Source organism: Bos javanicus, chromosome 1, assembly GCF_032452875.1.
Source record: "Bos javanicus breed banteng chromosome 1, ARS-OSU_banteng_1.0, whole genome shotgun sequence".
Taxonomy (NCBI): Eukaryota; Metazoa; Chordata; class Mammalia; order Artiodactyla; family Bovidae; genus Bos; species Bos javanicus.
In genome coordinates, this window is record NC_083868.1 from 85,493,242 (window position 1) to 85,505,985 (window position 12,744).

At 41.5% G+C, this 12,744-nt stretch overlaps 1 long non-coding RNA gene across 2 annotated transcripts in view; it reads right to left on the reverse strand.

Moving 5' to 3' along the window:
- LOC133246589 (uncharacterized) overlaps positions 1 to 12,396 on the reverse strand; it is a 93,220-nt gene extending 80,824 nt beyond the window's left edge. The window contains exon 1 of one of the 2 annotated variants that reach the window (XR_009736083.1): positions 11,899 to 12,396. This is a non-coding gene — a long non-coding RNA (uncharacterized LOC133246589). Of the gene's footprint in view, positions 1 to 75; positions 3,199 to 11,898 lie in introns of those variants that run through there. The other variant, XR_009736085.1, reaches the window with a different exon arrangement.
- Positions 12,397 to 12,744: the final 348 nt, after the last annotated feature.

The window sequence follows — 12,744 nt, forward strand, 5'->3', positions numbered from 1 at the left end:
TTGGTAGCTCAAATTGGGTAATTCAGGGAAAGTTCATGAAAGGACTATATACACAGTAAGAGATGGTTTCCATACCTCAGTGCTTTGATCACGGGAAAGGAAGGGCACATGGATCTCTGTGAGAAAGTCACCCAACAGGTGCTGGATCTTCCATCAAGGCAATAAATACTCCAATAAAGACCCAATCTTAGTCTTCTTCCTTTCATTTCTTCCCCATGTCTCCTTGGCTGAAGCCTACTGGAAGCTGGAGGGCAAGGAAGCCAGTTGATGGGTCCACAGTCTGTCAGCCCCTGCGTCATGAGCAGATGGAAGTGAGTGGAGGGTGACTCTAGAGGGGCTGATGAAGGGTGTCCAGCACAACTTCCATATCAAATCTGCCTCTTGTTCAAGACACTAAGACCCATGGTTTTTGAGTGGTCTTCCACCTGGAGCAGTTCAGCCCTCCCTCTCCCCACTCTCCCATCATTCTTAGCCATGTGGCAGCACTAGGTTCAAGACACGGAATGACATCCCTGCCCAGGTCTCAAACTGTGTACCCTTATGGTTGCCTTGTGCTTCTCTGCCTGGACTGCTCTGCTTCGCTTTCCTCTCCGAGAATTTCTACACGTCTTTCACGGTGAGGATCCCACGTTTCTCTTTGAAGCCCCCCCTCTTCACCTCGGCTTCATTGCTCACATACCTTCCTAACACTGAGGCACTGTGAGTGTTAGTCACTTAGTCGGGTCTGACTCCTTGTGACCCCATGGACTATAACCCACCAGGCTGCTCGGTCCATGGGATTCTCCAGGCAAGAATACTGGAATGGGTTGCCATTCCCTTCTCCAGGGGATCTTCCCAACACAGGGATCTAACCCGTGTCTCTTATGTCTCCTGCATTAGCAGGCAGGTTATTTACCACTAGCGCCAGCTGGGAGGCCCACTTTTATTCAGGACTTTATTCACATACATTTTCCCTGCTGCTGTGCTGAGCATGCCTCAAAGATGAAGCCTGCATCTCATCATTACCAGCAACAACCACTATCATCATTTTCTGAGGACCTATTAAGTGCCTGGCCCAGGCACTTTAATTCATGTTCTCAGCTCATTCTTTTGTCTAAAAAGCATGGGTATCTGAGATACCAGTGTAAACACTGATTTTCAGCAGATTGGTCAGCTTGCAGAACATCACTCAGCCAGTAAGCTAGCTGTTGTCACTTGGACTGCTAAACTGAGATTCAAACCCATCTACCTCCCACTCCCAACCTGGAAATTAAAACTGAAAATAATCACAGTGAACATTGCCCCTCAGCTTTGCATCCCTAGAGATGGCCCGGGTCTGGATGATACACGATTAGTGTCCAAGATATGTTTTTGAATAAACAACCAGAAGCGTGATGTGCTGACAGAAATCTTTTGACTGTGTGTGTATTGTTTTCTCCTGACACGAGCTGGCCCACACTCTTGAATTTCTTTTGTCTTTCTCTAGGCTGATGGTTTACAGTCAAGTCCCCTGTTGCTGGTAAACACTGTCTTGACTATGTTTAAGTGGCTTTTCAGAACAGAATCACCAGCAAACTGAATCCCTTAGAAGACTAAGGTATTGGTTTTTCTCCTGGACTGAGTTAGAAAATTTTCCCAAGAACTGGAACAGCTATGTACGAGGAACTTCTAAGCAACATCTCCTTATATTTTTTACATATGAACTGTGAGAGTAGGGAGCTTCCCAGGTAGTGCTAGTGGTAAAGAACCTGCCTGCCCATGCAAGAAATGGAAGAGACATGGGTTCAATCCCTGGGTTCAGAAGATCCTCCAGAGGAGGACAAAGCAACTCACTCCAGTATTCTTGTCTGGAGAATTTTATGGACAGAGGAGTCTGGCAGTCTACAGTCCATGGCGTGGCAAAGAGTTGGACATGAGTAAAACGACTCAGCTCATACACATGTGAGAGTGGGAGCTGAAGGAGAATGTTTTTTAAAATCGACCCTGTTATGCCACCATGGGTTGGATACTTACTGTGTGACCAATTCAATGCTTGTTGCTTTACAAAAATTATTCCTAATTTTTTAGCAGCCCTGCAATGTAGGTCTTACTATTCCCATTTTACAGAACAGGAAACTGAGGCTCAGTGAGCCTAAGTAACTTGTCCAAGGCGTTCCAAACACACATGGTATCATACTTTCTCATCTCCCCACTGTTGCCTTTTTTCCTTACTATTTTCACTGACTGCACAACTTTTTTTTGCTGCTCCATGCTGCTTGTGGGATTTTATTTCCCCAACCAGGGATCAAACCCAGGCCCTCCTCTGCAGTGAGAACATGGAGTCCTAACAACTGGACCACCAGGGAATTCCCAGTTGCACAGATATTATAACAAGAATATGGAAAACAATTAGAAGAAAGTTGTTCATAATTTCAGTACCCCAACATATCAATTATTTTTAGGTTTCTGTTATTTGTCTGTGCATGTGTGCTCAGTCATATCAGACTCTTTGCGACCCCATAGACTGTAGCCCACCAGGCTCCTCTGTCCATGGAATTTCCAGGCGAGAATACAGAATGGGTTGCCATTTCCTCCTCTAGGGGATCTTCAGGACCCAGGGATCGAATCCACATCTCCTGCATTGGTGGGTAGATTCTTGATCACTGAGCCACCTGTCCTTATCCAAATATTACCAAAAAAGCACACACACACACACACACACACAAATAATTAAGCCCCTCTAGGAGACTTGGTTGGAGAAGGCAATGGCACCCCGCTCCAGTACTCTTGCCTGGAAAATCCCATGGATGGAGGAGCCTGGTGGACTGCAGTCTATGGGGTCGCTAAGAGTTGGACAGAACTGAGCAACTTCACTTTCAGTTTTCACTTTCATTCATTGGTGAAGGAAATGGCAACCCACTCCAGTGTTCTTGCCTGGAGAATCCCAGGGACGGGGGAGCCTGATGGGCTGCCGTCTATGGGGTCGCACAGAGTCCGACATGATTGAAGAGACTTAGCAGCAGCAGCAGCAGGAGACTTGGTGATGATTGAAAGTTGGTGGTCACAAGCTCCTGATTCACAGAATCCAGACAGCCTTGCACACAGTTTCCTCTGAGATAGCATGAATCTTGATATCACAAGCCAGAGAGCTAGAACATTTTGCTCTTGGAGCAAAAGACTTACTCAAAGTTAGTGACCATTCATCTAAAGATTTTTAAAAGAGCCATCACTACCATATCCAAATTCTGATTATGACAATTATTTCTCAGTAGGAAGGACCTTCCTGGTCCTTTGAATGTTATCTTAATAAGAGTGATATTGACCAAAATGTTAACAGCGGTTATTTCTGGGCAGTGAGATTACAGTGATGTTTATTTTCTTTTTGAGTCTCTTTTACATTTTCTGAATTTTCTGCAATGAACACGTACTGTTTTTAGTAAGATTAAAATGAATACCAATGTTGAATAAAATATGAAGTTGATCTAAAGAAAAGAGTCTAGAAAAATTAGAGTCAAGGATATAGATCATATAGTCCCTACAACTGGAGTGCCTACAACCAGTGCCTCCCTCAGATCAGAGAGCCTACTACCCACTAGAACCCAGGAATTATGTAGGATTTCTAGTTCAACTCTCTTTCTAAGATCGGCTGACAAGCCTGTTCTTTTTGTTGTTGTTGGTTTTTGGTTTGGGTTTGTTGTTGTTGTTGTTTTTGTTCCTAAACCATTTGTCAACAGAGAAGATTTGATTCTGAGAATATGTTATGGATTTTCTGTAGCAATGGTCCAATATCATTTAGTAGACAATAACACGCCTAGAAATGTGTGGGAGCCTTGCTGTCAAGTCCCGTAGTGTTTTAATAAAAGAACATGTCATTTTTCTTCAGCTAAATTTCAGCTAGGAAAAATACTAGATGAGGTTTCCTTGCCATTCATTCCATAGCCTTTCTGCAGTTTGGACACCTTAATGATTTCATGCAAAATTCACTGTCTAAAGAGTCTTGGTGGCTTCTGTCTGATCCTGGTTTTTCCTTTTGATGCAGATTACTTACGTGCATCCATCATGGTAAAAACAGCAGAGTTTGGGCAAACACTGCTCTCTCAGACCCCTGCTCCCTTTTAGGCCTGGAGATCCTTCATCTAACCCAGTTCCATTCTTGTGCCTCTTCCCGCTGGCTTCCCCAGTGCCATTTTTATTAAAGCTCCAGCTCATCCTACATTCAGCCGCATGACTTCTTACAGGCTTCAGAATAAATCACCACATTGCTCCGATCTTGGCTTCTCTGCCCTCGGCTTTCAATTAAATTTAGAATTGACTTTAAAGGTACAACCTCAATGTACATGGTTGAAAATGACCTTGTTTCCCCTTTCCCACCACCTGCGACTTCCTGCGCGGGGCTCTTATACTCCAGCTCCTGGTTCAAAAAGTAGAAACAGGAATTTGCTACATGCTCCTGTGGCAAACTATAAGTCTCAAGCTGTTTAAAGTCTTTAAAGTCCCATCCAAAAGGTAAAGTACACTCTGCAGAGAGAAATCTGGGGCCTGAATCTCTGGCTGCCTGTGTTCAGGAAGAGACAGAGAAGGAGGAGAAGAAGAAGAAGAGAGAGTGAGACAGAGGGGGGAAAAAAAAAAAAACCTTTGAGCTAAACACTTAATTTGTTTAATGTCTACAGTTTGCATTCAGGATGATTAGTCTATTTATAATATACATCACTATTAAAGTAATTATGTTAAGTTAATATAAATGATCTATGACAAGATCACAAGGACACAGAAGCTGACTTGAACATCAAAACAGACTTTTATCTTCCGTCTTGACATTTGTCTTTCTACTCTTAGCAAGGAATAGAGAATAGTAAGCAGTAGATTTGGGCTATTTAGAGTTGGGCGTGCTCCTGACAATTTCTTCCTCCTCCCTTTGGAAGTGTTCTCCAATCAGAATGACTGAACTAGAAAACCGTTCTTCCTATGTAAAATACTAATACTCCATTAGTATTTTAAGGCACTTCAGTTATATCTAAAAGCTATAAGGTCCCTCCCAGTTCAAAAGAGAAGGGAAGAATTATTTGATTGCCTGAAAAAAGAATAAAACAAGATCCAGTATGTGAACAGGATGTATAAGTTGAAAGAACTCTACAAGTGTAATGGGTCAATTTATTCACTCCACCATCACTTAGTTATTGAGTATTTACTATGCATCGGGTTCCATGGAGGCTGTACAGTGTTTAAGAGCTTGAGCCTTAGTTTTCTCACTCTAAAATGGAAACAGAAACCCTTCATTTCAGGGTGTGTGATAATCAAGTGAAAGAATTAATATAAATTACCGGAAAACAGTTCTTAGCACATAACAAATGTTGAATGAATAGCCATATATATAAAAATATGAGAGAGGTAGTCCCAAATGCTAAGCAATTTATAGCCAAATGAATTATTATTCAAAACTTCAATTATTATTCAAAAGTTTTTTGCCTTTGACCCTAAAATTTGCGAAACTTTGAAGATTTAGCCATGCAAATCTCAGAACAAAATACTTTCCTACTGGCTGCCCTTTAGAAAGATATATTAAAAATTGTGGGTGCTTTACCAAAAAAGGAAGAAAGGAAAATGAATTAACACTTACCCGCTAAATGTGAGATCTCAATGATTTTTTATCTTTTTTAATTGAAATCTTATTAGATCTTAATTAATAGATAGGGATGAATAGTCTCATGTCCTAGATGGGGATACTAAAGAGAATTAGTAACCTCCCCATGGTCACAGAGCTAGGAGGGAGAAGATTAAATCCAAACTAGGTAATAGAATTTCATAGCAAACACCCTCTTCCAACAACACAAGAGACAACTATACACATGGACATCACCAGATGTCAAGACCAAAATCAGATTGATTATATTCTTTGCAGCCAAAGATGGAGAAGCTCTATACAGTCAGCAAAAACAAGACCGGGAGCTGACTGTAGCTCAGATCAGGAACTCCTTTTTGCAAAATTCAGACTTAAATTGAAGAAAGTAGGGAAAACCACTAGATCATTCAAATATTACCTAAATCAAATCCCTTGCAATTATACAGGGGAAGTGACAAGCAGATTCAAGGGATTAGATATGATAGAGTGCCTGAAAAACTATGGACGGAGGTTCGTGACATTATACAGGAGGCGATGACCAAACCATTCCCAAGAAAAAGAAATACAAAAAGGCAAAATGATTGTCAGAGGAGGCCTTAAAAATAGCTTAGGAAAGAAGAAAAGCTAAAGGCAAAGGAGGAAAGGAAAGATATATCCATCTGAAAGCAGAGTTCCAAAGAATAGCAAGGAGAGATAAGAAAGCTTTCCTAAGTGATCAAAGCAAAGAAATAGAGGAAGACAATAGAATGTGAAAGATTAGAGATCTCTTCAAGAAAAGTGAAGATATCAAGGGAACATTTCATGCAAAGATGAGCACAATAAAGAACAGAAATGGTATGGACCTAACAGAAGTAGAAGTTAATAAGAAGAGTGGACAAAAACACACAGAAGAACTATACAAAAAAGATCTTCATGACCCAGATAACCACAATAGTGTGATCACCCACTGAGAGCCAGACATCCCGGAGTGTGAAGTCAAGAGGGCCTTAGGAAGCATCACTATGAACAAAGCTAGTAGAGGTGATGAGATTCCAGTTAAACTATTTCAAATCCTAAAAGATGATGCTGTTAAAGTGTTGTGCTCAACATGCCAACAAATTTGGATAACTCAACAGTGGCCACAGGACTGGAAAAGATTGGTTTTCATTCCAGTCTCAAAGAAAGACAATGTCAAAGAATGTTCATACTACCACACAAATGTACTCAGTGGAAACAGTGACAGACTTTCTTTTCTTGAGCTCCAAAATTACTGCAGCTGGTGACTGCAGCCATGAAATTAAAAGACGCTTGCTCCTTGGAAGAAAAGCTATGACAAACTAGACAGCATATTAAAAAGCAGAGAAATTACTTTGCTGACAAAGGTCCATATAGTCAAAGCTGTGGTTTTTCCAGTAGTCATGTATGGATGTGAGAGTTCGACCATAAAGAAAGCTGAGTGCCAAAGAATTGATGCTTTTGAGCAGTGGTGTTGGAGAAGATTCTTGAGAGTCCCTTGGAACCGGTCAATCTTAAAGGAAATCAGTCCTGAATATTCATTGAAAGGATTGATGCTGAAGCTGAAGCTCCAATACTTTGGCCACCTGATGCGAAGTGACTCATTAGAGAAGACCCTGATGCTGGGAAAGATTGAAGACAGGATGAAAATGGGGATGATAGAGGATCAAATGGTTGGATGACATCACCAAGTCAATAGACATGAGTTTGAGCAAGCTCCGGGAGTTGGTAATCGACAAAGAAGCCTGGCGTGCAGTCCATAGGGTTGCAAAGAGTCAGATATGACTGAGTGACTGAACTGAACTGATGGAACTTCAGAGCCCACGCTCTTGGTCAAATTACCAGCTGCCCTCATCCACCATAGGTCCCAGGGGAAAGACTTTGAGTCCTTATCTGAAAACACTAGAGATATTTGGAATCTGCTTAAAGTAGAAGGGGAAATATCAAAGAAGAAAAATACTGCAATAATTAATTTCCTGCTCAAGCTTCTGAACAGTAGTATTATAGTGAGTGTCCTTCCCTTCCATTTAAACTCTTCAAGGTAGAAACTTCTTTTTTCAGTTCTAAAAGATTACTGTTGACAGGCACATGTTTGAAGACTTTGATTCTCATTTCCTTTCTTTCAGTAACACTTAACGCTTTTCTGGGGAAGGAAACCATACAAAAGTTTAAAACTATGAATGGAAAAGTTAGGGAAGAAGGTTATACCATACTGACCCTGTTTTGAAAGACTACAGCCACCCCTAGGTTAACTGATCTTTCCACACTAGCTCTGTATCCACTCTTCCTAAATGAACTTTTCAAGCTCTCAGTCAGCCTTCTTCCATGGACTGCAGAAACAACAGTGATTGCCTGTACCAAGTTCAACCCAGGAGGACAAGGGCCTACAGAGGCTAAAGACTCCTCTGCTAGGCGGGCCTCAGTAGACAGCTCCTTGGGATTTTAAGGGTGTTAAGGAGTTGGGTTCTTATACTTTGTGCCTACCCCCAACTATAGCACAGCTAGACCACACTTGGTCACAACCAGCTAATTAAACTCAGTCGCCCCACAGAAGGTCAAATGGCCATACACAAATAGAAATTTCTCTTTCTTACCTGCCCTGCAGTCTTCCTTCCCTTCCTTCTCTGTCTCTTTTTTTAGTTTCCAGAAATAATTGTTCTTTTTCTAGTGCCCAAAAAGAAGGCACCCCACAGTTCATCTTACTTGGCAGTAGCCTAAACAGCTTCTTATCCTCTCAATATAGTCTTTAAAGTACAAGGATGAAAAAGGCTGAAGGGCGAAAATACCATGTAACTAAGAGAGTTTACAATTATTTATCACTCCAACAGTTGTGCATGTTTGTGTGTGTGTTTTAATATTCCAAACCTCAGAAATCAAACCCATAATTTTGTTAATAACCAAATAGATACATACTTACAGTAAATTTCTGGGAACTTAATCATTTCTTTTATGTGTACATCATTTTCCTTTTCAAAGTACTTTCACATGTACCTAAGCTGGAGTTAAATTATAACACCCATTCTTCAGATCAGGAAACTTGACTCAGATGGACTAAGGGACATGCCAGGGTCACAGAGCTAATTAATTGCAGCATCAGTATTGGAATTCTGGCTTTCTTTACTGTATTGTTTTATATATATATATATACACACAAAGTTTATAGCATAGCCTTTGAGATTTCCTCCTGGGAAAAAGAAAGTACTGTTCCACAGTTTGTGCCTTGGAGCTTCTGTCAGGAGCTGACTTTTATGTACATTCTACTGACTTTTATGTAGAATGTACTATTGGCATACCCTATTAGTATGACTTATGGCTCCAAGGCATTGAAAGACAGTTTGTAGAGAAAAGACCTGAAATCACCATTTAATACAATATAACTATGGAAATGTTCTTTTACCTCTTTGAGTCAGTTTCTTTACCTGCAAAATGGCAACACTGCCAATCTCATAGAACTGGTATAAGGCTTAAATAAATGACATTTGTAAAGCACTCCGGCAGTAGATTGTGGTGGTAGAATTCTTTCTCTTGAAAAAGTGCTGTTAGAATAACAGAGTGAGACGAATACAGAGTATGGTTAAGAAAAGCTGACGTTGGACTTCCCTAGTGGTCCAATGGTTAAGATTCTTTACTTTCACTGCAGGGGCATGGGTCCTATCCCATGGTTGGGGAACTAAGATCCCATAAACTGTACGACCAAACAAATTAAAAGAAGAAAAAAAAAGAAAAGTTAATGTCCCTTACCCTCCTCAAGGACACTCCACTTGCAGACCACCTCTCCCTCCCAAACTGGATAACTTAGATAGGAGGAAGGATAGATAGGTAAAGGCCAGATCATGTGATGCCCTGAAGGTCTCAGTATAGAATCAGGAATGAAAGTGAAAGTGTTAGTCACTCAGTCTTGTCCACTTCTTTGTGACCCCATGGACTATATAGCCCACCAGACTCCACTGTCCACGGAATTCTCCAAGCAAGAATACAGGAGTGGGTAGCCATTCCCTTCTCCAGGGCATCTTCCTTACCCAGGGATCGAACCCAGGTCTCCTACATTGCAGGCAGATTCTTTACTGTCTGAGCCACCAGGGAAGAATTCATGGAGTTGGGATGCAAAAACAGGTTGAGGCTCTTCTTTCTGTTCCTCTAAGTCACCAAGCTTGTGCCTGCTTCACAGCCTTTGCACTTTCTGTTTCCTCATTTGAACTTAAGATGCTCATTCCCTCACTGCATTCAATGCCATCCTTCAAGGAGGGTATCTCCATCAGCGTTTATTAAAATACTGTCTTCCTACCCTGGTGGCTCAGATGGTAAAGAATTTGCCTGTAATTCGGGAGACCTGGGTTCAATCCCTGGTTTGAGAGGACCCCCTGGAGGAGGGCATGGCAACCCACTCCAGTATTCTTGCCTAGAGAATCCCCATGGACTGAGGAGCCTAGCAGGCTACAGTCCATGGGGTTGCAAAGAGTCTAACATGACTGAGCGACTAAGCACAGTCTTCCCACCTGCCCTCAACCCCTTATCTTGACTGAATTTTTCCTCAACACTTACCAACACCTGAAATTATATTGCATGTTTATTTAATTGTCTATTTCTTCTGCTGGAAAAGTGTGAAAGTGTTAGTCACGCAGTCATGTCCAACTCTTTGTGAAGCCTGCCAAGTTCCTCTGTCCATGGAATTCTCCAGGCAAGAATACTGGAGTAGCAATTCCCTTCTCCAGAGGATCTTTCCAACTCAGGGACTGAACTCGGTCTTCTGCATTGAGGACAGATTGAACTCAGGTCTTCTGCTTTGTGGGCAGATTCTTTACCATCTGAGCTACCAGGGAAATCCTTCTGCTAGAAAGTAAGCTCCATAAAGACAGGGACCTCATTCACTCTGCTTCCCCAGTACCTAGAGGAGAAAATGATTAGTCTTAGATGTTTAATAAATAACGAGCAGATGAATGAATGAAATATATATATATGAAATAATAATACTAGGACCACAGTTATTAACACTGTGGATTCCTTAGACTGCCATCCTTATATTGATTTTAACCACTAAGAACACTTTCAGCATTACGTTAGGATTCTTATAAAGATTAAAACTAAATGACATATTCAAAGAAACTGTAGAAACGTGAACCATTCTTTAAAATTTCACTTAGAATAACTTTCCAAGACTGCTGAGAAAACTGTAAAATGTAAACCTGATCTTGTCACCAGTCAGCCTTAATCTTCAATGGCTGCCATTGCCCCAGGTGATACTTAAAACAGTTCTCCTCTGAAGGACCCTCAGAATCTCTTCAGAGCTCTTGCTTAAACATCATCTCCTGTTCCCCATATAATGATTCATCATACCTCCTTTCACTCTCCAAAGTGTCCTGGTTTGAGTAATGATATATATGCTCATCCTACCTACATACTCCTTTTCTGCAGGGGCTCCACTCCAATCGGGCTTTCCTAGTGGCTCAGATGGTAAAGAATCTGCCTGTAGTGCCCAAGACCTGAGTTCAACCCCTAAGTCAGGAAAATCCTCTGGAAAAGAAAATGGCTACCCACTCCAATATTCTTGCCTGGAGAATTCCACAGACAGAGGAGCCTGGCAGGCTACAGTCTATGGGGTCACAAAGGATTAAACACAATTGAGCAACTAACACTCACTCCAACCAGACCCATCTACCAGCAGGTATCCAAATGGCAGAGACTCTTTCATATCTTCCTTTGAGCAATTTTCCCTCAGCCTAGGATATCCTTCATTCTTCCAGATACCAGCTGTAATATCAGCTCCTCCATAAAGGCCTTCCCAGAATTTTCCTCCAGCCTAATAAAGATTAGGCAACCCACACAGCCAGAGCTACTTTGGAATTGCCTGAGGAGCTTTTGGAAATACAGATTTCTAGACCACCTAATGCCAGGAGGGGTGGGGCCCAGGAAATCAGTTTGCCCCGCCTAACTGTTCCCACCACATCTTCTGCATATTTCCACAGGTATCCCTGTTATCACCAGTTTACCTATCTGTTTCCTTTACTATAAATTCCTCGAGGGCAGGACCTATGACCCTCACCTCTAGTGTGTCTCCATTGCCTGGACCGGGCACTCGATGAAGGATACATCAACACGTGAATAATAGTGGCAAATGTTTGCAGAGCCCCTGCTATGGACCAGGTGCTATTCTATGTGTTTTTTGTGTGTTAACTCATTATTTCAGAAAAATATTTAACCCTTAGCATTATAATAGCCTGAACGACAAAGGGTATTAAGGGCATTACAGTACTAAGAATTAACTCTGGAAAGTGCAGAGTGTGACATCCAAATTAATTTTTTTCAGTAAACATTTAAAAACAGAATACCTCTGAAAGTCTTCTGTAGGCCTGTGCACACTGAAGAGTGTTGATCATTTCCTACGTGAACATCCAATGTAGCTTGAGGGGGACTTCGTAAGGATGGCAGGGAAATACCTACACCCTCACCCCTACTTCCTGACTGCTTTGTGCTTGATCAGCAGATGCACCGTCAAGGGTTTTATCTTCTATTTCTGACCTCTTCGACAGAAACAGCTTCCACAGTGCTGGGGAAGAGAACAAGGATAGAACTTCTTCATTCTTTCAGTCTACATCTCTCAGCTTCAAAATTTAGCCTTCTCTGTGCATATCCTATAAAAACTAAGGGGAGCTTAAGAAGGGCCTGTAACCCACAAAGAGCTTAATGTGTTTTAAATGTACAACTCTGGTAACAGTATCAGATTATGGATTTCCAAATGGCAGCCACAATCATGATTTAGAACAGATGGCCAAAGGACAGGCAACAGAATCAACAGAATTTTCTGTCATTCCCAAGAGGCTAACAGAATCCAAGAGAAGTATCTGACATCACTTAAATTGGTAAACAGCTCAAAACAATCTTAATTAACAGTTTGCTGGAGCACTTAATGACAGAGAGCATGCCTCAGTAGAAATTGGTATTCTTAGGCAGCAATCGTGTGTTATTAACCACATAGGAAGACAGTCTAAAGCCCTGGGAAAAACAATCAAAATTAGGAATTAAGAAATCTTAGTTTGGGCTCTGACACTGGGTGACCTTGGGTAGTAATTTGAACTTTCTGAACCTATTTCCTTGTCTGTAAAATGACATCTGAGTTGCCTTCTCTTAGCTTTAAATATGAACCCAAACCAATCAGGGAATAGGAAGGACTTAAA